The following is a 24,479-nucleotide window of genomic DNA, read 5'->3' as shown; positions in this document are numbered from 1 at the left end:
TGTTTGCCTTCTCTTGTTTCCTGTGTCAAGGTACGAAGCAAACGGAATATCATTGGGTCTCCAGAGGGAAAATGTTTATTTTGTTCCAGGAAAACAGCAAGAATAACCACTGCTCTCTAACCGAACAACCTTATAGATGTGACCTCAGGGTTCTCTGATGAGCCAACACGTCTAGGAACTCATCTACAAAGATAATCATTTCTGAAGGAAAGAAAACACCCCACTGCGACTTCCATGGGCCTCATCCACCATGAAAAAGATTAAAAACTATATTTATGACTGTGTTGGTATAAAGACAAATACCATCTAGGGTTGGGTTTATTATATAGTCATTACTATTATTCATTTTTTTTCTTCTGCTTATAAAAGAAACTCAGTTAAAAGCTTTCCGTGAGCCCAGGTCCACTGGACAGGCCAGCCCTGGACCACCCACTCTTGGTTTTGAAGCTACTCAGCATTCTGGCCCCCAATTAAACAAAAGATCTTCCAAGGCTTTCCTGCCAGCGATGGGAGCATGCAGTAAGAGCAGCACTGCCATAAGCAAAGCCATTCATTTTTACTCCATTAAAATACTATTTGTCTAGGTAAACACACTACATACTTTAAGAAAAATAATCCAGTGTATCAAATATTCATAACTGCAGTGGGGCATCATTATTTTGCTAGGTAAAAGCAACAAAACTATAACCCATGGTTGTACTTACAATTTTCGTTTTGTTTATATTTCACTGTTCGGTTAAAAAAAAAAAAGGCCTGGTGTAAACTTCCTTTATAAGCCAAAAATGATCACACTGTGCTCACCAGTCGAAATGCCTCCCTCTATTCCGACCATTCTCATAAGCATCACAGCGAGCACTGAGAGCTCGACATTTCAGGACTTTACAAATAGCTCATACTGTGGCCAGAGGAGGATAAATTTAACTACTCAGGAAAGACAGAGAGGAGAAAAATTGCCTGGCCCTAACAAAAAAGCAAAGCCCCTTCCTTCCTCGCCCTTTTAGCATCCATTGTGGTTTTTCAAAGGCCACCGCAAAGTGGAAGGAGAGTCTAAATCCTGAAGAAAAAGAAGAAGCTAAAAAAGACAAATAGAACTTTTCTGGCCAATGAAAAGCAAACAGAGGATTAAGCAGGGAACTGCACGAGCAGCTGATGAACAGGAGAAGGCCACGGGGTAGAAATGGCTCCAAGTGTGTCTTGTCACCGCTGCTCTGCCTAATGCCATTTTTATTCTTTTTTTTTTTTAATTTTATTTTTAAAGAAATTTTAGACTACAGAAAAGTTACATAAAAAATATAGGGGGATTCCCATATACCCCGCCCCTCCCCCTCCCACACTTTTCCCCATTAACAACATCCTTCACTAGTGGGGTTTATTTGTTACAACTCGTGAACGCATACTGAGGCACTGCTACTAGTCATGGTCTATAGCTTACATTAAAGTTTACACTTTGCACTATGCTATTTTATAGGTTTGACAAAATGTATAATGACTTATGTCCGTCATTGCAATGTCGTGCAACGTCCCCAAAATGCCCCATGTTACACCTATTCCTCCCTCTCCCTCCCCTCAGAACCTCTGGTGACCACTGCCTCTATATCAATGCTACAAGCTCTTCCATTGCTAGAATAATCATAAGCCTTCTCTGGTCCACAGGTGCATCCCCGCTTGTGTGTGTTCATTCCTCAGTCCCGATGACTTGGGGGTTCTGATGCCCACTCTGCTTCAGACTGAGATGAGGCTTAGCCGTTTCTACTCTTTATGTGTGCTTTTTGAAACACCCATTTTCTTTCATGTTTTATCCTTTGGTTATAATATTTGTAATTCTGTCTTACAAAGTAGTTGAAAAGAAGATAATATTTGTCTATGGTATATGCAGTGTTATCCAAAAATATGAAACAAATATAACTTATGAATATGTTAATCTTCTAACGTTTCATGCCAACAAAAGAAAAACGCTTACTTTTATAATCGAGCCCTTTCCAACGTCTTTACCTCCAGACTCGCAACATTGGTCTTCACCTGTAGGAGAAACACAAAATAACTTGATTTTTAATGAAATAGTACTTTTTCAGACTTATTTTAATGCAGCATGGAAGAGATGGGGCTAATTTTAACAGTCAAAGGGAGACTGGATGCACAAAGACTAGAACATTCCCGGGAAAGGGCGACATCTGTGTCAACCGGTCTTTAATAGTCCTATAATGATAGTGATAAAAAGTTAATTAAAAGGAAAAAAGACACATGAGAAGGTATTAGAAAGTTCCTGAAACCCAGTTCATCCTCCCTGACTTTCCCTGGAAATACTCAGATGATTCAAGAGGAGACTTGGACTTTGGACACACTTCCTGCGCACCTGCTGGCAGGCTCCCTGATGGCACCCGAGGAGAGGTGAGACCCTGGCGCAGTGAGGCAGGGGAGCAGAGCGGGAGAGCGGCCGCTCACAGGCATCTCTCCCTCCAGGGCCTGGTTACAGCATCCTAAGGCCGCGTGGTGCAGTCCCTTGTCCCTCCCCATGACGCTATCCCGCAATTCCTCGGTTACAGCATCCTAAGGCCGCGCGGTCCAGTCCCTTGTCCCTCTCCGTGACGCTATCCCGTGATTCCTCGGTTTCCATCTTTGCAGAGAGCTTGGCGGGTGGGAGTCCATGGGGTGATGCCCACATCTGGTCCAGTCTAGGGTTAGAGTTTTCCTACCCATTGTTTTTGAAAAGAAACTGCTTCAGATCATCTAAGAATGAAATCCACGTCTCACAGCAAGGTCAAGATCAGAGTCAAACAAGCAAGCAAGCAAATAAATCAAGGCTGGTGCTCTGGCAGGGGCTTTGAACATCAGCCAGCTCTCCAGCCCAATATCTGAAAAGATACCAACAGCAACTAAGAGGAGTGAGGTAGGAGCCCACTGCCTCCCCACCCCCCCAAAAAACCCAACCCATCCAATTTACAGGTAAGCAATAGGCTCACAGACCGAGATTTCTTTCTCCACCTAAAGCAACACCATGTGACCTAGAAAAGGAAAACAGAGCGTTCAAGGTACAGAATAGCAACGTATTTTGAAATAAGTTTACTAAAAGAAAACAGAAGACAACATTAGAAAACATATGTTGTCTTCGAGGTAGTAGTGAGAAAAAGATTATGTGTGAGAAGCCGAGATTAAAAATGCTGGATAAGGTGGGGGAAGATGTTAAGGATATAAGAAATTCAAGAGGAGAGCTATAATCAAACATGCAGAAGAGTAATAATTAGAAAGCCTGTAGAAAGGGGAACCCGTGAGATCATGAATGCTGATTATCTGGCATGAAGAAGAAAAAGGGTAAGATAAATTAGTGAGTGAGCAGGTGGAAGAAAAGGGATCAAATATACAAAATAATAAGATCTTTCTGAAGAAACACCTCCATCTGCTGATTAAAAGGATGCTCGAATAAGGACAATCTGGGGACTGTACACCATAGTGATTTCAGTGGTGGATGATGATGGTGGTTAATAACACAAATGAAAGAATGTTCTTCTATTACAGGGTGTTCAGAATACGGTGATACATGGAAAAAGTATAACGGATGCAACTTAGGGACAACAGTTAACAGTAATATTGTAATATTTTTGCAGCAATGGCAAAGAAGATACTATAGCAATTCTAAGGGTCAACAGTAGGGGAGTAGAAGGGAGGATGGGATTTTTCCTTGTGGGGTAATGAAAGCATTCTAAAATTGACTGAGGTGATGACAGCACAATTCTGATGAAGCTGAGAGCCACTGAGGGTCCACTTTGGAAGGATTGAACAAGTCATGAGGCTGCATAACGCAGCGACCCCAGTGGTGAATGAGGGACTCTGGTTAACAGTACAGGTGCGAGAATGTTCCCTCATGAACTGTACCAAATATACAATACCAATACAGAGCGTTAAAAATAGGGTGGTTTGGGAAACGGACTTTGGCCCAGTGGTTAGGGCGTCCGTCTGCCATATGGGAGGTCCGCGGTTCAAACCCCGGGCCTCCTTGACCCGTGTGGAGCTGGCCATGTGCAGTGCTGATGCGCGCAAGGAGTGCCGTGCCACGCAAGGGTGTCCCCCGCGTGGGGGAGCCCCACGCGCAAGGAGTGTGCCCGTGAGGAAAGCCGCCCAGTGTGAAAAGAAAGAGCAGCCTGCCCAGGAATGGCGCCGCCCACACTTCCCGTGCCGCTGACGACAACAGAAGTGGACAAAGAAACAAGATGCAGCAAATAGACACCAAGAACAGACAACCAGGGGAGGGGGGGAAATTAAATAAATAAATAAATCTTTAAAAAAAAAAAAAAAAAAAAATAGGGTGGTTTGGGGAAAACATACCAAATGTAAGCTATGGACTATAGTTAGCAGTAATACTTGATGTTTTTTCATCATTGGTAAAAAATGTTCCACAACAATGCACAGTGTTGGTGGTGGGAAGATGTATGGGAGCCTTGTATGGTATGCATGATTGTTTTGTAACTCACAGTTTTTCTAATATATGTATATATTTTTTAATAGTAAAAAGATCCTCAAATAAAGAAAAATTAATGAATGACAAATACCTAGAAATGTGCAGCAAAACCGAAGTTTTTGGATTTTCAGGAAAAAGAATTCTGTAAATATCTACTATTTTCTCTTCATTAAAATAAAAAGCTCCCCCAAATGAACTTTCCTTCTTTATCCCCCAAACTGATCAGCTTCAGAAGGGGACATTTAGTGTTGAAAGAGGAAACAAAACAATGGCACAAGGTTTAGATATCAACTAAAAATTTCAACAACTGCAGACTTTTAAAGGGAAAAAATATCCTAGGAAATTTATCACCTGGGAGACTTCATGAAAAAAAGTTATTCAAAAATATTCCAGTTGACAGAGGGATGAATCAAAATAAAAATTTAAGAGTGAAAAAGTAAACAATCAAAGGTAAATAAGGAAAAAGTATGTCAGTTATTTAAAGAGTCCAAATAAAAGTTTTCAAAAATTTGGAAAAAAAATGTAATAAAAAACTTTAATACAATATCCAGTTCTACCTAAAACTAAAGTCCTAAGTCATGTCATCAAAAATGAAGAAATAGGAGACAGATAGTAAAAGTGAGCTAATTTCATCTTGTATGTGGCGAGTCAACAAATGCAGTTTCTTTTTTTTTTTAATTGGAAAGAAGAAATGAAATAAATATGTAAACTTGGTAAGTTAAAAAAAAACAGTAAGGCATATAATATAGGAAAGGCAGAAATAAAAATAAGAGCAAGAATGTCTAATTTAGAAATTTAAAAGGCAGTGGGTGGCCCTTTGCATAATACCCCATACTGTGATTTCTGGAAAATCTAGTCTTAAAATCCAACACAAAACTAGATTAGAGAAATATACACAGGCATGGAAAAGATGGGAAAATTGAATATATATAAAAATATCCCTGTGATATTGAATCATGAAAATGGAACCAAAAATAGAAAAACTGAAAAACCAATGAGTATGGTTTCTCCAAGGGTTAGAGAATTAAAAAGCTATATAAAAAAGTTTTCCAGGAGAAAGAAAAAGTGATGCTTCCCAGTTTGCTTAAGGCACAGCGTAGAGAGAAAAAAGTAAAAGGATTGTTTTCTTTGGTAAGATGCAAGGTCCTAAACGGCATGATTGGAAAACACAATTGCTGGCATATTAAAATAATGATGCATCCATATTTATATGGGCTATTCTAAAAATATTATTTAACTAGCTCTGTTAGGCCATATCGATAGGTCACAAGAGAGCAACACCTTTAAGATGTCAAACAGCATGTAATAAACTCAGCACCTGTATCTGATAATCTGCATAACCGAAGAATAGAAGGATATTTCACAATGATTTTTTGAAAGATCTACAACCAACAGAGAGCATCTCTATTAAAAGTCAGGAACAAACTAAAAGATGCTTACTATGCAATAGGGAAAGGAAAGGAACAGAGCCAATTACCACTGTCTGCAGGCAACAAGTTTGAATAGGAACCTCAAGAGAAAATCTTTTTAAAAAATTGGAAATAAATAGTAAAGATGTCACAAGGTGATTTGAAATGCAAATGTAGTCAAAAGCAATGGCTTTTGTCTAGTGGCTCAAATAAATGTAAAAGGATACAGATGGGAAATATATCATATTCAAAAAAAGTATGCTTACAGTAAGAGATCTGTATAGAAGACATTGAAAGAACTCTTTTTTTTTAATTGACTTTGTAATAATATTACATTAAAAATATATATATATGAGGTCCCATTCAACCCCACCACCCCCACTCTACCTCTCCCCCCCCCCCCAGCAACACTCATTCCCATCATCATGACACATCCATTGCATTTGGTAAGTACATCTTCGGGCACCTCTGCACCTCATGGTCAATGGTCCACATCATGGCCCATACTCTCCCCCATTCCATCCAGTGGGCCCTGTGAGGATTTACAATGTCCGGTGATTGCCCCTGAAGCACCATCCAGGGCAGCTACATGTCCCAAAGACGCCTCCACTTCTCATCTCTTCCTGCCTTTCCCCATCCATACCCATCAGCCACCATGTCCACTTTTCCCAATCCAATGCCACCTTTTCTATGTGGACATTGGATTGGTTGTGTCCATTGCACCTCTATGTCAAGAGGAGGCTCAGATTCCTCATGGATACTGGATGCAATCCTCCCACTTTCAGTTGTAAGCACTCTAGGCTCCATGGTGTGGTGGTTGTCCTTCTTCAACTCCATCTTAGCTGAGTGTGGTGAGTCCAATAAATCAGATTGTAGGGCCTGGCTATCACATTGTCAGTCCAGAGATTCAAATCACCTAAATATATCTTAAACCCCAACATTAACTGCACCTCCAGCACATTAGCATGAAAGTCTTATGAAGAGAGATCCCATCTGAGTCCAGATTCATCACACATAAACACCAGTTCCAAAGAGGGGCCATCTGACCTGGTAGTTAACCCCATCTGCCATGACCATAACTCCCATGGGTCTCTTTAGCCCTCAAAGGAACCAATATCTGGGGGTTGTATCTGCTTTATCTGTCTCTCAGACTCTGCTCAGTTGTGCATAAGGGCAATCCTTCTGACAGCCTCCAGACTCTTTTTTTAGAGACTCGTAGCCATATAAACTCATTTCTCCTGAAAGAACTCTTTAGACAATGTTTTCCTCATGAGAAATGATGAGAATTACAAACATACTTAAAAAAAGAAAAAAAAGCAAAGCAAAGCACCATCTAGTCAAAAAATTCGATATGCAGTAGACCAGTCAATTTATATTTTTGTTCTGTGAACTTCCATTATAGGAATCTGAGACCAGCAAGAGGGCTTTTACCATCAGTGATGCTTATTTATGGGTGAACATTTGAGAACCTCAGATGAGGCTCTATAAATTCAAGATATGCGTTTTAGGGAAAGAAAAAACACATTAAGAATATTTCAGTATCCGGCCTCAAGTGCAAAACCCACTAACATACAGTACTTGGGGCATTTAGAATTTTATGTTAAAAATAACAAAACAAAAATAACTTTCGAAGGTTGGGGGAATGTTGTCAACAGCCACTGGCACTATATTTATGAAAAGAAAACGCTGATTGCACGTCACTCAATCAGCAAAATAGAGCACAACTTACTGCTTTTAGCCAAAGAACAATGTTAATCTTACAGGCTGGGGTATATGCAAGATGATGTGAGTTTGAGTATAAACATAAATAAAATTTCGGCATTGGTTTTATGAAAAAGAGAGAATAGACCAATAAATCGCCATGTCCTTTTAACGGCAGGGTCTAAAATAAGCTTCAATTTTAGAGAACAGTCTAAATTAGTCTCGCTGAAGAGACAAAAAATTATGTGTCCCGACAATAATGAAGCCATCAATTCTAGTTACTCCAGAATGAATGTCAACCAAAATTACTCACAAAAGGAACCAACTTTGCTCCTTACATGTAGGACAAAACAAGAAGTCCCTTAGCCTTAGAGGACAGTATCCATGACAGGCAAAAGCAGCTTTTCAATGGTCTGAATTAGGTGGGACTTACACAAGGAATGGTCTAAAAATATGCCTGATGATCACAGTAGCACTTCCACTTACGATAATGACTATGCAAAGATGCAAAGGGTACACATTTTTCCTAAAATGTCAATTACCGCGTAGATAGGAGCCCCAAAGATTTGTTCATAAGCACAAAATTTCTTCCTTTCTCAAGTAAAACACATGGCTTTCATAAAAGAAACAAAGAGTTACTCTTCAAGAAAGTCTATTAAGTTTAAAATTTCTATATTTGGAAATGCACATGAAAAGTGGCAAAAATAGGAAGGGATTTTATTGGTCTTTCCATAGAAACAAATTTTGGTTCTAGGATGCTCTATATCACATAACTGTTTAGATACAAGAAGGAAGACTTACCAGCTACAGATTCACAATAGAAACTAGTTGCCCAAGGTGGGATGAGGGGAAGAGAATCAAAATATCTAACATTTTGGAAGAGGAATGTCAAAAAAATCACACAGACTAACAATTTTCAGTCATGGAGGCGATTATTTAAAAGCCTCTGAATTAATGTTTGTTTATTCATTCTACAAATACTTAATTATCTATTATATACAGACACACATTTCTATTTGTATATAGACCTCTAAAGACAGACACTGTATAGCTTTTCTTGCCAACCTGAGTGGATTTCAATTTCCAATTTGATTTCTCTAATGAGCCATTTCTTCTTTTAAAAGAATCTCAGTGGGTCTCAATTATTAAAACATGAAAACAAAAAACCCCCCCAAAGAACAGAAAACCATAGAACTAGTCTAGGAAGAAGGGTACAAACCTTCCTATTACCCAATAAAGATCCTACTCATCCCATCACTTGGCTCTGGGCCCCATTCGGGGGCTACGCTGTGCACCTCATGTTATGAATGGATGTCTTCTTGCAAGAACTACAGACATAAAGCAGTTTCTAATAAATCGAATTGTTTGCAGTGTTGCTTTTACAGATGTGTTAGGGAGAGTCTGCCAAAGGGGTCCACCCCTTGATCCGATGTTACACGGCAGGTCTGCTGGCCATCGGGCACTGCAGCCACACAGGAATCAAATGTATGAAACGAGGTGCGCTTTTAAGATGAGCGCAGGTTCTTCTTATCAATTCCTGGGCTCCATATGATCACACACCAGTACAGGCACGACCGACGGACCCTCATGCATTTTTAAGACGTATTATGCCGAGAGCGGAGGCTTTCCAAATCTGGACTATATTTCATGAGACGTGGGCTATGAGTTTTTAAAAAGAGGACTCAAAAGCAGGCTACCCAAACTCGGGGCACTAGATTCTCACGTCCAGATCTTAGATTCAGCCATTTCCTGTTTTGTTAAAGAGATTAGCGGTTGACAGAATTATTTGACAAAGGAGAGTTAACTCTAATATTTAAGCAGAGATTAAGAGTTCTGGGGAAGCGGATTTGGCTCAACGGATAGGGCGTCCGCCTACCACATGGGAGGTCCAGGGTTCAAACCCAGGGCCTCCTGACCCATGTGATGAGCTGGCCCACACGCAGTGCTGATGCGCGCAAGGAGTGCCTGCCATGCAGAGGTGTCCCCCGTGTAGGGGAGCCCCACACGCGAGGAGTGTGCCCTGTAAGGAGAGCCGCCCAGCGTGAAAAAAGTGCAGCCTGCCCAGGAATGGTGCCGCACACACGGAGAGCTGACACAGCAAGATGATGCAACAAAAGAGAGACACAGATTCCTGGTGCCACTGATAAGAATGCAAACGGACACAGAAGAACACACAGTGAATGGCACAGAGAGCAGACAACTGGGGTGGGGAAGGGGAGAGAAATTTTTTTAAAAATCTTATTTGGAAGAAAAAAAAGAGTTCTGGTAGGTGCTCTCATTACTGATACTTGTCTGTGTGCTCTCCCCCCTTTTAATAATTACAGTAAAGAGGGCCTTTGAAGAGGGAGGGAAGGAGGAAGACTGGCTGAATAGAAAGGGGGATCCCAACGCCTTCCCCTCCATCTGCCCATGTCGGAGGTGACATCGTGGCCATCTGTTGACCGGATGACCTTCTCGAGTGTAGCCGCCATCACGAGGCTGTTACCGGCACGAGGCTTACAAAAAACAACGCCAGCTTCTGTCCTGGACCCTGTGCTCGGAAGGGACACCGACCAGTAAACAGACTGGACGGCAGCTCGGCGTCCGGTGCTCAGGCCGCGTCGCTGGCCCTCGCCCTCCTTCACTGCCCTAGCACCCACGCACGCTGAGCCGCTCTCAAATGCCGCGACTGCGTCCAGCCTTGGAGCAATGACAACGGTCGGAACTGAGAGCCAGGGAGGGATGGACAGGCACAGCCCTCCACCTTCAGACCTCCAGCCAGGGTGACGGACAATGCCCACAGGTAGCTGCCGTTTTACAGGGGGCGTGGGGAGGCATAAAATAAAAACAGCACGTCTCTAATATTAAAATGGGGGCTTTGTGGAGGAATATCGTGGGTAAGGCAAGACTTTCCAAGGATCCTCGAGTCCAGACATAACTATAAGCAGAAGGAAGATGATTATGAAAGTTAGTAGGGCTTGATTCTACACAAAATAAATGTGTAGAATTCTACACATAATAAAGATTCTACACATAATAAAATGAGGAATGCTAGAGAAACTGATGCAGAAAAATTTTATAAGCAATAGCTTTTTTTTTTTTTTTTAGGAGGTACCAGTAATTGAACCCAGGACCTTTATACATGGCAAGCAGGTGCTCAACCGCCGAGCTACATCCACTTTCCAACATGAGTTGGTTTTTTCATTTTGTTTGTTTTCCGGAGGTACCAGGGATTGAACCTGCGACCTCATACATGGGAAACAGGTTTGAGCTACATCCGCTTCCCAAGCAATAGCTTTTATAGATTACAGTATTATACATTACAGTTCCAAAGTTTCTTCTAACCTAAATTAATGATGTTAAGAAATCTGGAATGTGTTAGCAAACAGCAAAAACTAATGCTATTAACAGTGAAATACCCTAAAGTGAACAGAATCCAGATGCCTGGGGTTTTAAAAAGTTAAGACTGTCACTTAATTAAGATTTTGGTAAAGGTAAGCAGAAGATATCATGTTTATTTGTGGTGGTTATTTAATGAACATTAATATTTGGGGAGACAGCTGTGGAAATCTGAATTCAGTGGTTACCTATTTCCTTAAAGGTGACATAACTGACCTTTTTTTAATGTCAACCTCCTGTAAGAACACTAGTTCTATTGAAACAACCTATGGAAAAAACTGCTACATCACTTTAAAATATTATATTTGGAAAGGTAATCATTTCCTTTCACGGAAGGTCTTTTTTTTACCTTCCCACATCAGTAAAGGAAAACAGGTTTTAACATATCAGTTTCCTTTAAAAAAAAAAAAACTATCAAATATATCACAGAGTTTTACTTAACATCCATCTTGAGGATATTTCAATGAGCTTTCAGGTTCAGGAAAAAAAGTAATAAAACCATGAATACAGAGGGCACATTTCCAATAAAACAATTTATAGGTACTACCAAATAGTGATTTATTCGTCTACACAGTCCTCAGAACGATAGCAACTAGTACTTCCTGGAAATCTTTGGTTTGGCTAATGGAGCCTGTTTTCACTTATAAAAAGCGGGGAAACGCTAAAATTGAATTATGTAGCCCATGAAGAAAATAGGAGGGCGATCACTGGCGTGCGCCAAGAAGCCTTGCCATTTCCAATCTGTTTCAATAGTTTCAATTTGAGAAAACTCTTTCTTGTTTTAGAACTTGCTAGCCCTAAATCTACCGTTTGGTTTGCACTGTTACTTGGCTGGTTTAAAACAGGTTCAAAATGTATGATGACTGCCGTTTCAACAACATTTCGGGCAGTCTGAACTTCAATAGATAATCCTTTCTGAAAATGTTCTGTTTCCTTCACAGAAGCCCATTCGGATCTTCTTCAATCTATCTTGCAATTTTAGACCACATTAAATGTGGTTTATTTTTGGAGTAAACTTTATTTAGAATAAACATAGGTGATTTTTAGTATTGAACCTCGTGAGTAGCTGAGTATTTCTTCTGACTCTGGTACGCCCTCGTTTCGCGATGACACTTGGGCAGATCAAAGGTAAATGAGCCTATGAAGAGGAGGCGGTGGGAAGGGAGGTGTCCCAGCTAAGCTGGGGTGGGGGGCGGGCAGGATTCGGAGGCAGAACAGGGACGTGCTGGAGAGCTCGCTCCCCCTCGAGTTTCACCGTGGAGAGGAAGCTGGACTACGGTACACATGCCCTCAAATCACAGTCAGACCCGCACTTGCCAGGCTCAGCGTTGCACAGCTACCGATGTCTGTTTAACCCCCGCTTCCCCGTTAGCCCAGGAGCACCTGCTCCTCACGTGTGCCCAGCCCGCAGCGGACGCCCGCAGGTGATGCTGCACGGCCACATGGGGACATGCTCACCGGGTTAGTGGCAGGGAGCGGTTGATGACTTCAGGGGGAGCAGTGGGATTGTGAGGGCTAAAGCGAAGATGGTGCCTGGTGATGAGAAAGACACGATGTATTTATAAACAAGACATGGAGAATGCAAAAAGCTGGGTATGACTTCTAAGCAGACCAGGCTATGCATTCTAAGTGGAGTTTCATATGCGCGTATGGAGATCACATATAAATGTCGACGGGACAGATCCCTGGAGAAGAAAGTGTTGAAAATATGGTTATGGGGGGGACAACTGATGGTTGTTAGGAGAAAGGATGGCAGGCAATGGCCTGGTGTGTTCTTGGGTGAGTTCTATTTTCCCTGCAAAGCAAGAGTCAAGATCATCATCTGAGTATGATGGGCAGGAACGTACACTTGGGAAGAATGGAATTAAAAACAAGTCAGGGGAAACGGATTTGGCTCAAAGGAGAGGGCGTCCACCTACCATATGGGAGGTCCAGGGTTCAAACCCAGGGCCTCCTGACCCATGTGATGAGCTGGCCCACACGCAGTGCTGATGCGCGCAAGGAGTGCCTGCCATGCAGAGGTGTCCCCCGCGTAGGGGAGCCCCACACGCGAGGAGAGTGCCCTGTAAGGAGAGCCGCCCAGCGTGAAAAAAGTGCAGCCTGCCCAGGAATGGCGCCGCACACACGGAGAGCTGACACAGCAAGATGATGCAACAAAAAGAGACACAGATTCCTAGTGCCACTGACAGGAATACAAGCAGACAACAGAAGAACACACAGTGAATGGACACAAGGAGCAGACAACTGGGAGAGGGGAGGAAGGGGAGAGAAATAAATAAAAAATAAGTCTTTAAAAAAAAAGTTGGTTTGAGTAATCAGTCTGTCACTGTCATACCCATATCCCCTATTTTTCTCTTTTTATGGGTATCCGTACATATACAGATAGAATAAAATTTGCTATTTTAATAATTTTAAGTGTACAATTCAGTGGCACTACTTACAGTCACAATGTTGTGCTATTATCACCACCTTCCATTACCAAAACTTTACCATCAAACCCAAACAGAAACTCTGTACCCATTGAGCAATAACGCCCTTTCTCCATCTCTGGTAAACTCTAATCTACTCTATGTAGCTACAAAGTTGTGTTTTCTAGATAGAGCATGTAGGTGAAATCATACAATCTTCATCCTTTTGTGTCTGGCTTCCTTCAGTCAACATGTCCTCGATGTCTTCAAGGTTCATCCGAGTTGTAGCATGCATCAGAACTCTGCTTCTTTTTACAGCTGAATGACCTGTCATCGTATGGCTATAATACTACATTTTGGTGAGCCATTCATCTGCTGATGGACACATGGGTGTTTCCACCTTCTGGCTATTGTGAATAATGCTTGCTACAAACATTGGTGTAGAAGTATCTGTTTGAGTCCCTGTTTTCAATTCTTTGGAGTCTATACCTAAGAGTAGAACTACTGGGTCCTATAGTAATTCTACATTTAACTGTTAAAGAACTGCTAAACCGATTTTCACAGCGGCTGCACTATTTTATATTCCCACCAACAATGTACAAGGGTTCCAATTTCTCCACATCCTCGCCAACAATTGTTATCTTCTGGGTTGTTGTTTTGCTTTGTTTTTGTAATACCCATTCTAGCAGATATGAAGGGGTCCCCTATTTTTAAGGTTTGGATACATCCCTTAAAAGGCACACCCTCTTTTGACTTACGTCACCAGCCACCGAGCGATGGATCTACGTTGACCTGGGCGTGTGCTTAGCAGAGAGCAGGTGGGAGCAGATGGCAGCCCTGCACCAGAAGCTCTGGCTTTGGAATAGAAAGTTCAAGTCTAAGCCCAGACTGTGGTCCCAAGGAGCTCCCCGGCTTGGAGCAGCCACTTCCCTCCTTTAGGCCTTAGCTTTTACCGTTTAGAAAGTGATGGGGTTGGGTACGAACCTCTAAGGCCCCTTCTGGCTCTTTTTAAAAGGGCTAAGCCTTTATCAAGTGACAGGAAAAACAACTCCAATGGCAAAAGAATGAATATGGAATAAAACTCTCGCACGGGGGACAGTGTAAACTATAATGTGGACCATTGACCACGAGGTGCAGCGGTGCTCAGAGATGTATTCACCAAGTGCGATGGATGTCCCATGATGGTGGAGGAGGTTGTTGTTATGGGAGGAGTGGGGTGAGGGGAGTGGGGGTATATGGGGACCTCGTATTTTTTTTAATATAATATTAAAAATAATAATAAAGAAAAAAAAACCCAAAAAACCCTAGCATTGGGCAGGAACCATGGTCACTGCCCGTCTCTCTGGCAGGGATTCCTGCCTCCACTCCTGTCCTGCCGTCTTACGACAAGGCAATCACAGGGCTTGGCTTCGAATCTCCAGAAAATCCTCTGCTGCTCCTTGGATGACTCCAGACTCCTCAGCCCAGGAAGCCCTGTCCTCTGGTTCTGGTCCACCTCTAAGACCGGACTCAATGCCTCGCTGAAGTACTAACTGCAAAATTTCCAAAAGAAAAAAAGAAGTAGAGAAAGATAGGATTTTCTCCATTAAAACATAACTAAAATGGGGGTTCTTCTAACCCTCTAAACCCTCTCTCTACTGATGTATGTATTGCCACTTGCTATTTTAAGACAGAGAATCCAATTTAAAAATAGTACATGTGTAGATTTGGCCCAAGCAGTTCTCAGGAGCAACTGGGAGAATTTTGTGGCTGAGATGAAATATATTAAAGTGAATTCCTTTGATGTTTCAAGGTGACTACAACATACGTAAAATATAAGCTGAAGCCTTCCCAAAAGAAATGGGCTTTCCAGAGGAAATGAAGAAGAAATAACAGGATCATTACTCCATTCCTCATTAAAAAAAACGGTACTCAGTGATGTTTGCACATGTGGTTCTCTCTATAAACATAAGTCCAAACATTTCAAAAGCTAGAAGTACTCATCTACTGAAGCCAAACCACAAAGAAATTTAAGGAAAGTGTGTGTGTATATATAATGCTGTTCCTTGCTATGTAAAGAGAAATTCTAATAGGAAAATAGAGAAATTCTGAATCTTACTTCGAAGAATTTTAGGAAATGAAGTAATGTGAAATATTATGTTTCAGTCAAGTTCCTAGATAAGAGGTAGAAATGTACGCTCCAACCACCGAGTGACCATCTTTACACAAAGACCCCTGAGTGGGGAGCCTCTACCCTACTTACCAGAACTTTCCATCCTCTCCCCCCCCCCAGGAATTCTCTTATTCCCTTGACATCCTTTATTTGCCTTCATTTTAGGAATCCGACTCAAGCTGTGGTGACCCTCAGGGAGAGACAATGACAAGAAAGGGTTGTTCAAGGCTCAATGAAATTTAAAAGAAAGGGGAGCCTGCATCTAGATGAGGGGATCCCGGAACCTTCTGTGTAAACTGGGGGCAACCAGAACAGTCTTTAGGGAAGGGTTGGGAGATAGAAGGAAAGACACTCAAAAAACAGTGAGAGAACCCAGGAAGGTAGAAAATCTGACATTGTTTCAAGGAACCATAAGACAGCTAATTTAGCCAGACCTGGGGATTTGGTGGCAAACAGCAATATATTCCATGCAAAAATCAGTAAATTTAAGAAGCACTTGATGCTGGAAGAGAAAACATCTAATCAGTTCTAAGAAGCTCCTCTATCAAGAATGATATCTTCTTCAGGGCCAGAATGATATCCATAGATACTCATATTCCTCTCATAGAAAGATCAAGAAGGCGAAAGTTCTCACATTCATAAACAAGCAACTTCCAAAACAGAAATAAACAACAGACTAAATAATTTGTATCACTAGAGATTCATCCAGTGAGCTGCAAAAGTTTAAGCTAAGAAAATCTCTAGAACATGTGGTAAAAAGATGAAGAGAAGAAAAACATGAAAAACACAAAGAATTGATTTCAAGAGGAATCTGAAAACCCATCTACTGGGGTTTTAGGTGGGGAGAAGATATATGAGTTAGAGAGAGGTGAGACCAGATCATAAAGCCCAAAAAGGATTAATAAAAACAAGGTCATTGGCGAAATTTCACAACTAAGCATAAAATAAACAATCCTGAAAGTTTCAAAGAGTAGACAGAGAGCGAGAGAAACACACACACACAGTGGCTTACCCAGGATTGTAGATATCAGAGCAGTGATGCCTTGAAAGGTGAGAAAGAATAATTGTGGATCTAGAGTGAAATAATCCATCAACTGCGAGCACAAAATCAGACTTTTTCAAGCACGCACTAGCAGAGCTTATATCCACACATATTATATGAAAAAGCTATTCACAGGGAATAGTCTACTAAAGGAAAAAAGAAATCTAAGGACAAGGACAACATGGAATACAAAACAAAACAATAGTATACCTCAAACGTAGAGAAGGCCATTGGGAAAATCTTCAAGGAGCAAAATTCAGCGACACAGGGCCAGAATTCTTCATCTATCAATCTCTATTACTTGGCTCCATTGCTGCATTCAGCTCACAATAGGTTGCCTTGAAGGGAAGGCAATGCAGAAATAAAGGTAGAGACACAAGAGGGGAGAGAAACCTGGGATCAGGGGACTCACAGCTTCTGGAAACTGAGAGCCTCAGCCCTAGTTTTCCCATCGCATTTATTGGGAAACTCCTAATCAGCTGTTTGCTACCTGAACTGCAACATCATTTACAATAACAGAGAACAACTGCAACATCTAACAACTGCAACATTTAACAGGTGTAACATTTACAGTAACAAACAGGGAAGCCAGTTTTACACAACACTCCATGGGAGATAATATTTGCACACTGGCTTTCAATTTTAGAAACAGCTCATAGAAGAAACAAAAAGATAGTCACAGTTACACTGTAACAGTAAGTATGACAAAAGCATCAAGCAGTGACGCTGTAAGAATCACAGCCTAACAGATGGGGAGCTCATAGCTGGGGTGACCACCCACCTGAGACAGAGGCGGCTCCAGGGATGCGAGACTTTCAGCGCCCAAAGTGGGAACATTCTGGCTAACCTGGGACTGATTTGCTGCCTGGAGGATGCTGACATCCTCACCTTTCAGAGCCGGGGCTCAACAGATGCTTGAAAGACAGAAGCTGATGACAACCAGCGCTACACGGCAACTGTTGGCCTGATCTCACTGGGGCGTGGGGGGTACATTTCCTTCCAGTCCCTCCCCAAACCTTCAGATGGTAAAACGATCCTTGTGCTTCTAGTAGACGAAATCAATTCCTATTCTCAAAGCATCTAACTCCGAACAGAGAGAATATCTCAAAATGAGAGACACCTAGGGCCCCGCCCATGTGGAGCTGACAGAAATGCTTAGCCACGGAATTTTTATCTAAGCTTATTTGAAAGCAAGGTTCTAAACCAAACCAAGGACAGAGGAGGCTGTGCCCTTGGCCAGGGACGTGCCTAGACTCTCTCCTGGAGAACTACAGGAAAGGACAAAGAAGAAAAGCTCAGGGAGCCCAAAAAAACTCAGATAGCGCTCCCTCTCTGTGAGGGCAGCTGTATAAGCGAGAGTTTCACCAATTTGTTATAAAAAGCCATGAATGACAGAGCATGAGCCAGCCATTTTATGCAGAAATGGCTGCGCATATATACATATAAACTCAAAACAGGGGTTCTTTTCATGAACACTAACACTTTTTGATTTGTCTAAAGACCCTGAAGAGGAATTCCTATCTACAGATAATTTTTTTTTCTTTTAGGTCTTCAAAGAGAACCAAAATCCTAAGTGTGCTGACTCCACAATTATTTGCACAGGAAGGCATTGCCTTATCTACGAATGATAACCCGATCGTAAAGACCATCACTTCCTTCCCTTCAACTCAAGAAGGCCCTCTGTTAACACCCAGAAGATGTGAGAGAAAACACATTTTAAATTCAAAACAGAAAACGCCCATACTCCAGCCTTCCTTCAGTCACTGCCAGCCTGGAAATCAGAAGCTATGATCAGGATTGTCCCCTGCATGACAAGAAGAGACTTAAGACAGGTAGGGACATCCTGGGTGGCTGCCAGAGCACTCACATGGCTCAGGTTTCCTTACTCTAAGGTGCACTTAACATTTCAAACATATTCCTGAGTTCCCGATATAGCTCATTTTAAGCCTAACATTTAATGTGATTGTGTTTATTTATACTCCTTGTCAAACTGTTAAATCCATTGTGTATCTTAAAAGTTCAGAGTGTAGTAACAGAGAAAAGAGAAAAAAAATCACATTTACGGCGTACCGGGAATGAGTTCTATGATGATGAACGTATTTGAGCCTAGGAAAGGAATTAAAAAGAAAACCGGTAGACCAATGTCCTACAAGTAAAGACAGCTGTGATTAGAGGCGTGCAAGAGGACAAGATCAGACCAAAACAGAGACTTGTTTCCCAATTCCTTTGAACTAAAAACCCTGCACAGTTGATCCACAAATCTCAAAACAAAAAATGACGGTCTAAAGTCCTCTAACATGTACATCCATGGCTTTTATAATTTTTATATCAATTACAAGATGACTAAAGTTCTCATTCAAGTGTTTCAGGGCATTAAAAAAAAAAAACCATTCCAATGTCATTATTAAAAGCTAAATTTGTAGTACCTAAGATTCCACAACTCCAAAAAAATTCTTTCAAAAGGAGTGAGAGCTGCAATTCACTTGCTCTCCAGGAAACTAATTGAAATGGACTGGAGGAAGCTTAATGAAATAATGTGAAACATTTGCGTGAATTCAAAGTCTTCCATTGTAAGCTTTTTGGGGTGAGGATCCGTATCTGCCCATGGCCCCTCAGTGACAGTTCCAGTGAATAATCAAATTAGATAAGATGGAGAACTAATTATTTATCCAGGGGAGAAAACCCTCAATTCCTTTAAAACTTGGATTGTTTTAGGTTTCTGCATTCAAAAAAATTCTCCTTGCTCTTCTTTCGAAGGAGAAATCCTATAAATTTCTACCCGCCCACTCCCTGAAATCCCCAGCCTTGCAACTCTCAGGTGAAGATGCAGGGAAATGATGTACTTCCAAGCACTCACTGTATTCTCTAGAAAATATAGATGCATTGTCCAATTGTTTCATTACTGTGTGACTTGAATGGGTTTCCTCCCAGAAGTAGGCTTCAAGTCTAGAACTGGAAGTTATATTTTTCCATATGTCTGAATTTAAACCATTTGATCTGGGATGGGGAAATGGCATCATTCTTTCAGTTAATATATTTTAAATGTTTGTTTTTATTCACTTTATTCTTTTTTTTTTTTTTTAAGCGCTTTATCTCAAAGCTAAGCTACATTTCAGGCCTCTATGCTTTTTTTCAAATTAGCCTTGAATGTGGTTCAATTATCAAAGCTGCTGTAGCCTTGGATAAATCATTGAGGGATACTGTGTGACTTTTTTTTTAAATACCGGATTTCCCTGTAACACCTCACTATCTTGCGTGGGTGTGGTACATCTGTGTGTCTGTGGAGCTACCTACCCTTTCCTCCTCCAATCACTGTTGGAAACATCACCAAATCCATCAGGCTTTCCTGGACTGCTCCCACCACACTCCCCTGGGCTATACTATACCATCCCATATATGCTACATGTAACCCGTCCTATATCAAGCAAAGCTGGTCTCGTGTTTATTACTCTCTACCACTGGTGTGGCCAACTCGGTTGCACTGTTTTACTTGAAAAGACATCTTGATCTCTTGCCCTTCCCTCCTGCACCACGCTAAGACCCTCTGTGGTCAGGGTACCACCCATCTCTCCCAGCGCCAGGAGGACCCACCGGGATTTGAACTTACGAGGATGTGTCATAGCCATCAGGATGCATTCAGCAGGGCCCTCCAGCCCAGAGAGAGAAACAGGCAGATGTCTGACACTGTACGGGACGTGGGGGCTTCTGCCACATGTCACCGAGTCAAGATGGGACCCCACCCCATATCCCCAGGGACAGCCCATGTGGTATTCTCCCATCAATGCCACCTTGAATTTGAATCTCGATTTTGTTCTCGTCACTGGAAGCTTAGATGCTTCTCGTTTCATCTCATAAAATGTAAAAACGGACCATATATGAAGACTGTCATTTAACGTAGGAAGATGGTTATTATGGTCACATGATAAAAAGCGATGGTCCCACCTTGCCAACTCTGCCAGCCTCTATCCCCTCTAGCCCTTCAGTTTCTCCTTGCTCTCCTGCTGGGTCGGGTCCTGCCTGGCTTCCCCCCACCCAACGATGTCCTCTGCTCCCTTTCATTCTTGCACTCGGCATCTGCTCAGGAAAAGCCCACCGATTTCCAACTTTCTCTTTTTACTAACACCTCTCAGCAGCGGCAAAGCAAAGCCACACACGTGGCCGGGGACTGCCATGCACCCCTGGTCGCCAACCTGGGTGGGTTCTTGAGGTTCCTCAACAGTCGCTGAACATTCTGGATTTACTGACTGTTAACTGAACACCTACTGTGCGCCAGGGACCCTGCGGGCAAGCCTGCGCCAGCTCCTTCTCTCCTTCCTCTCAGCAGTGGCTCCATCCTTCATTGCGCCCCTCAATTCTTCTAACTCTCCCACCCCTTCTCAGGAGATACGTGTGCTCCTATTCTTGAAGAAAATGAGGCCACCAGGATGGAAACCTCTCAACCTCCTGAGACTCTTGCAAATGGGCCTCTGGCTTTCCATCTTCCCCCAGGTTGGAGGAGAGGATGGTGAGAATCCAGAGGACCAACCTCTCCGCCAGCACCCTCGGTCTCTCCTGTACCTCACTCTCTCCAGGACATCCAGGTGCTCCCTCTCCCCCAGCTGCTTTCTCTCAGGTAGGGTCTGATGGCGCCTCTCCAGGGAAAAGCTTCTGCTTTGAACCATTGCTGCTTCCCTCCCTCTCCACCAACTTCATCATCTTCCTTTCTCAGCCAGGTTTTTTAGAAACGTTCCTGTTTGTGATCACCTGCTTCCTCATCTCTCATTGGCTCCAGTCTTGCCTCGACTCTCCTGTTACCCCAGGAAATCCCAGAGGCATGTCTCCAAAGCCTCTTGAATTGTCATTTGCAGCTTAAGCCAAAAGCCTTCAGATGTGTACCTTTGATGGCCAGGAGAACATCTCCCATGACGCTCTGCTGGCTAATGATTGACCCAGGGTCAAGTCCCACCTGCCGGCTGACCCTGGCAGCACCTCCAGCTCCCTGCCCGGCACACCCTGATGCTGCTGATCACTGCACTGACCACTCATCCACCCCACCCAGCCTCCTTTTCATCCATCCTCACCCGGCTAACTGGCGCTCACCCTTCAAGACTTGGGGGCCAACCTCACCAATCTCCTTCAGGAACAGTTGCTGAGTAGTGCACCACCCAGAAGACGCTGCTACCCTGCCTCCTGATGCCAGCTGCAGTGTCCTCGGGGCAGAGGCCAGGTCTCATCTCTGATGACCCATGGTAATTGTTCCACAATGTTGGACCGACTCATGAGGCTTCAAAGGAGAGCAAAATCAGTTGCTTGGTTGCTCCCAGATGTGAGGTGTGTTTTGCAGTTTAGCAAAAATAAACGAAGCTTTGAGAACAAGAATCGCAAAAAGGTGTTGTCACAGAATATTTTGCAAGCCTAAACAAATAATTAAGTCATTAGCAAAATATCAATCAAGTTAGGAAAGGGAAATCAAATGAAACCATAGGAAATGCATGCAAACTTTAGACTCTGATACCCTCTAACTTCCAAGCCAGCTGGTTTCCATCCAGAAACTTTTTAGTAAATAAAACCAGTGATTAGTGTGACGTATCACTTTGGTTGCAAAACGCGCTTTCCACATTACTTCAAGGTAGTTTTTTTCTAATTCCTTACCCCTTTTCTTTTAACCACCAATATACTACCACCAACATCTCCTGCAGAAGAACAAAAAGTTGAAAAAGGATTCTCTTGTAATCTCAGCTTATTGCTTCCCTAAGTTGGTATCACAAAAGAGGAACTGCAGATTATTATGACTGCTTAGGTCCCATGAAGTTCACTTTCTACAAAGCTTGTGCACGAGAGGGTCCCAATACTGAGACTACAGTGATGGCAAAAAAGCAGGCTGCAGAAAAATATGTAGGAGTTGGATGTCATTCTTCACAAAAGAAATTAGATTAGATGATGATAGATAGATATAAATAGATACCTAGATTAAAATAGACATGTGGGGGAAGTGGACTTGGCCCAGTGGTTAGGGCATCTGTCTACACATGGGAGGTCTGCAGTTCAAACCCCGGGCCTCCTTGACCTGTGTGGAGCTGGCCCATGTGCAGTGCTAATGCGCGCAAGGAGTGCCGTGCCAGCACAGGGGTGTCCCCGCATAGGTGAGCCCCACGCGCAAGGAGTGCGCCCCGAAAGGAGAGCCGCCCCAGCGCGAAAGAAAGTGCAGCCTGCCAGGAATGGCACCACACACGAGAGCTGACACAACAAGATGACGCAACCAAAAGAAACCCAGATTCCAGTGCCACTGATAAGGATGGAAGTGGTCACAGGAAGAACACACAGCAAATGGATAGAGAGCAGACAACGGGGGGGGGGGGGGGGGGTGGAAGGGGAGAGAAATCAATAAAAAATAAAATAGACTTAGGGTAAAAAAAGGAAACAGATGTAGGATGTAGTTCTGTAGTTGAGCACCTGCCTCACATGTATGAAGGTCCCGGGTTCAACCCTCACTACCTTCTTAAAAAAAAGATGTGCTTGCCAGAAAACATCTGGAGGATGTGAAACAAAAATATAAACACGGTTGGTCCCAGGATGTTAGTAATAGGGTGCTATATGGGAACCCAGTATTTTATGTTTGGGTTTTCTATAAACCCACAATTCCTCTAATAATAAGCAAAAAAAGTGGTTGGCTCTGGTGGGTAGGATTTGGGCAATATGAGGCCTTTTTCCCCATGTACTTTCTAGGTTCACTGCCCCCCAATCATCTTGTACCATTTATACACTTTTTAAAAAGCCCTTCAAATAAACCGAGGTTACTTTCCATGGACCCCAATCCTCTGGGGGCACCCCTGAGTTTCCTTCACACAGTTCCTGGAAGGGCCCTCTGGGGTCGCCCGGGGCCAGAGAACAGTCAGAGGGTCCGCAAAGGGCGACTGAGCACAGAGAAGACCTAATGTCACAGCAAGGGACCAAAATTCAGGGCATTTGCAAATTTATGCCTGACAAGGTTTTCTAAACTCCTTTCACATGTTTAACGACTACTTCTTCATCTAGATGGCATGCCTGATTTTTAAAAAAAAAAATTTAAAGAAGCTTTAGATTATATTAAATGTTACATCAAAATATAAGGGATTCCATATGCCCTGCCCCTCCCCCACCCCCCTCCCCCCCTTAACAACATCCCTCATTAGTGGGTCCACTTGTTACAATGATGACACACATATTGAAGCACTGCTGCTAGCATGATCTGTAGTTTACATTATGGTTATACTTTGTACCACACAATTTTATAAGGTTTTGACAAAGGTATAATGGCTTGTATCTGTCATTGCAATGTCATGCAGGACAAGTGCAGTGTTCCCCAAATGCCCTCATATTACACCTAAGGACCATGGTTAGCCAATATCAGTCATTGCAATATCAAGAATGCCTAATTCCAGCAGCCAGGTGGCTGCTGGGGGGTAGGGAGTGGGAGGAAGAGATGAGATGTGGAGGCGTTTTTGGACTTGAGTTGTCCTGGGTGGTGCTGCAGGGACAATTACCGGACATTGTATGTCCTCCCCATGGCCCACTGGGTGGGAACGTGGGAGAGTGTGGGCTATGGTGTGGACCATTGACCATGAGGTGGCAGCGGGTGCTCAGTGATGTATTCACAAGTGCAATGAATGGTCTCATGATGATGGAGGAGGTTGTTGTTATGGGGGGAGAAGTGGGGGAAGGGGGGTGGGGGGTATATGGGGACCTCATATTTTCTGAATGTAATTTAAAAATTAATTAATTAATTAATTAATTAATTTTTAAAAAAGAATGCCTAATTCCAGCTCCTAAGGAAGTTTGAACGTTAGACTTGCCATGGGACCCGAGACAGTAACACTTACTAAGTACATGCCCAGAAGAACTGAGGGCAGGGACATGAACAGATATCCGCACACCGATGTTCATAGCGGCATTACTGACAATTGACAAAAGCTGGAAA

The 24,479-nt window shown here is 42.7% G+C and overlaps 1 protein-coding gene across 2 annotated transcripts in view; it reads right to left on the bottom strand.

The window, feature by feature from the left end:
• The window catches only part of PLEKHG1 (pleckstrin homology and RhoGEF domain containing G1), a 251,468-nt gene that overhangs the window by 184,129 nt on the left and 42,860 nt on the right, over window positions 1-24,479 (bottom strand). Inside the window, exons 1-2 of one of the 2 annotated variants that reach the window (XM_004454551.5) lie at window positions 16,754-16,881; window positions 1,961-2,019 (exon numbers count right to left, since the gene is read on the bottom strand). The gene's annotated coding sequence lies outside the window, so the exon portion shown is untranslated. Of the gene's footprint in view, window positions 1-1,960; window positions 2,020-16,753; window positions 16,882-24,479 lie in introns of those variants that run through there. The other variant, XM_058289684.1, reaches the window with a different exon arrangement.

This window comes from Dasypus novemcinctus, chromosome 28, assembly GCF_030445035.2.
Source record: "Dasypus novemcinctus isolate mDasNov1 chromosome 28, mDasNov1.1.hap2, whole genome shotgun sequence".
NCBI classification, from domain to species: Eukaryota; Metazoa; Chordata; class Mammalia; order Cingulata; family Dasypodidae; genus Dasypus; species Dasypus novemcinctus.
The sequence above is the reverse complement of the archived record's forward strand: the minus strand, read 5'-3'. Positions and strand labels throughout refer to the sequence as shown.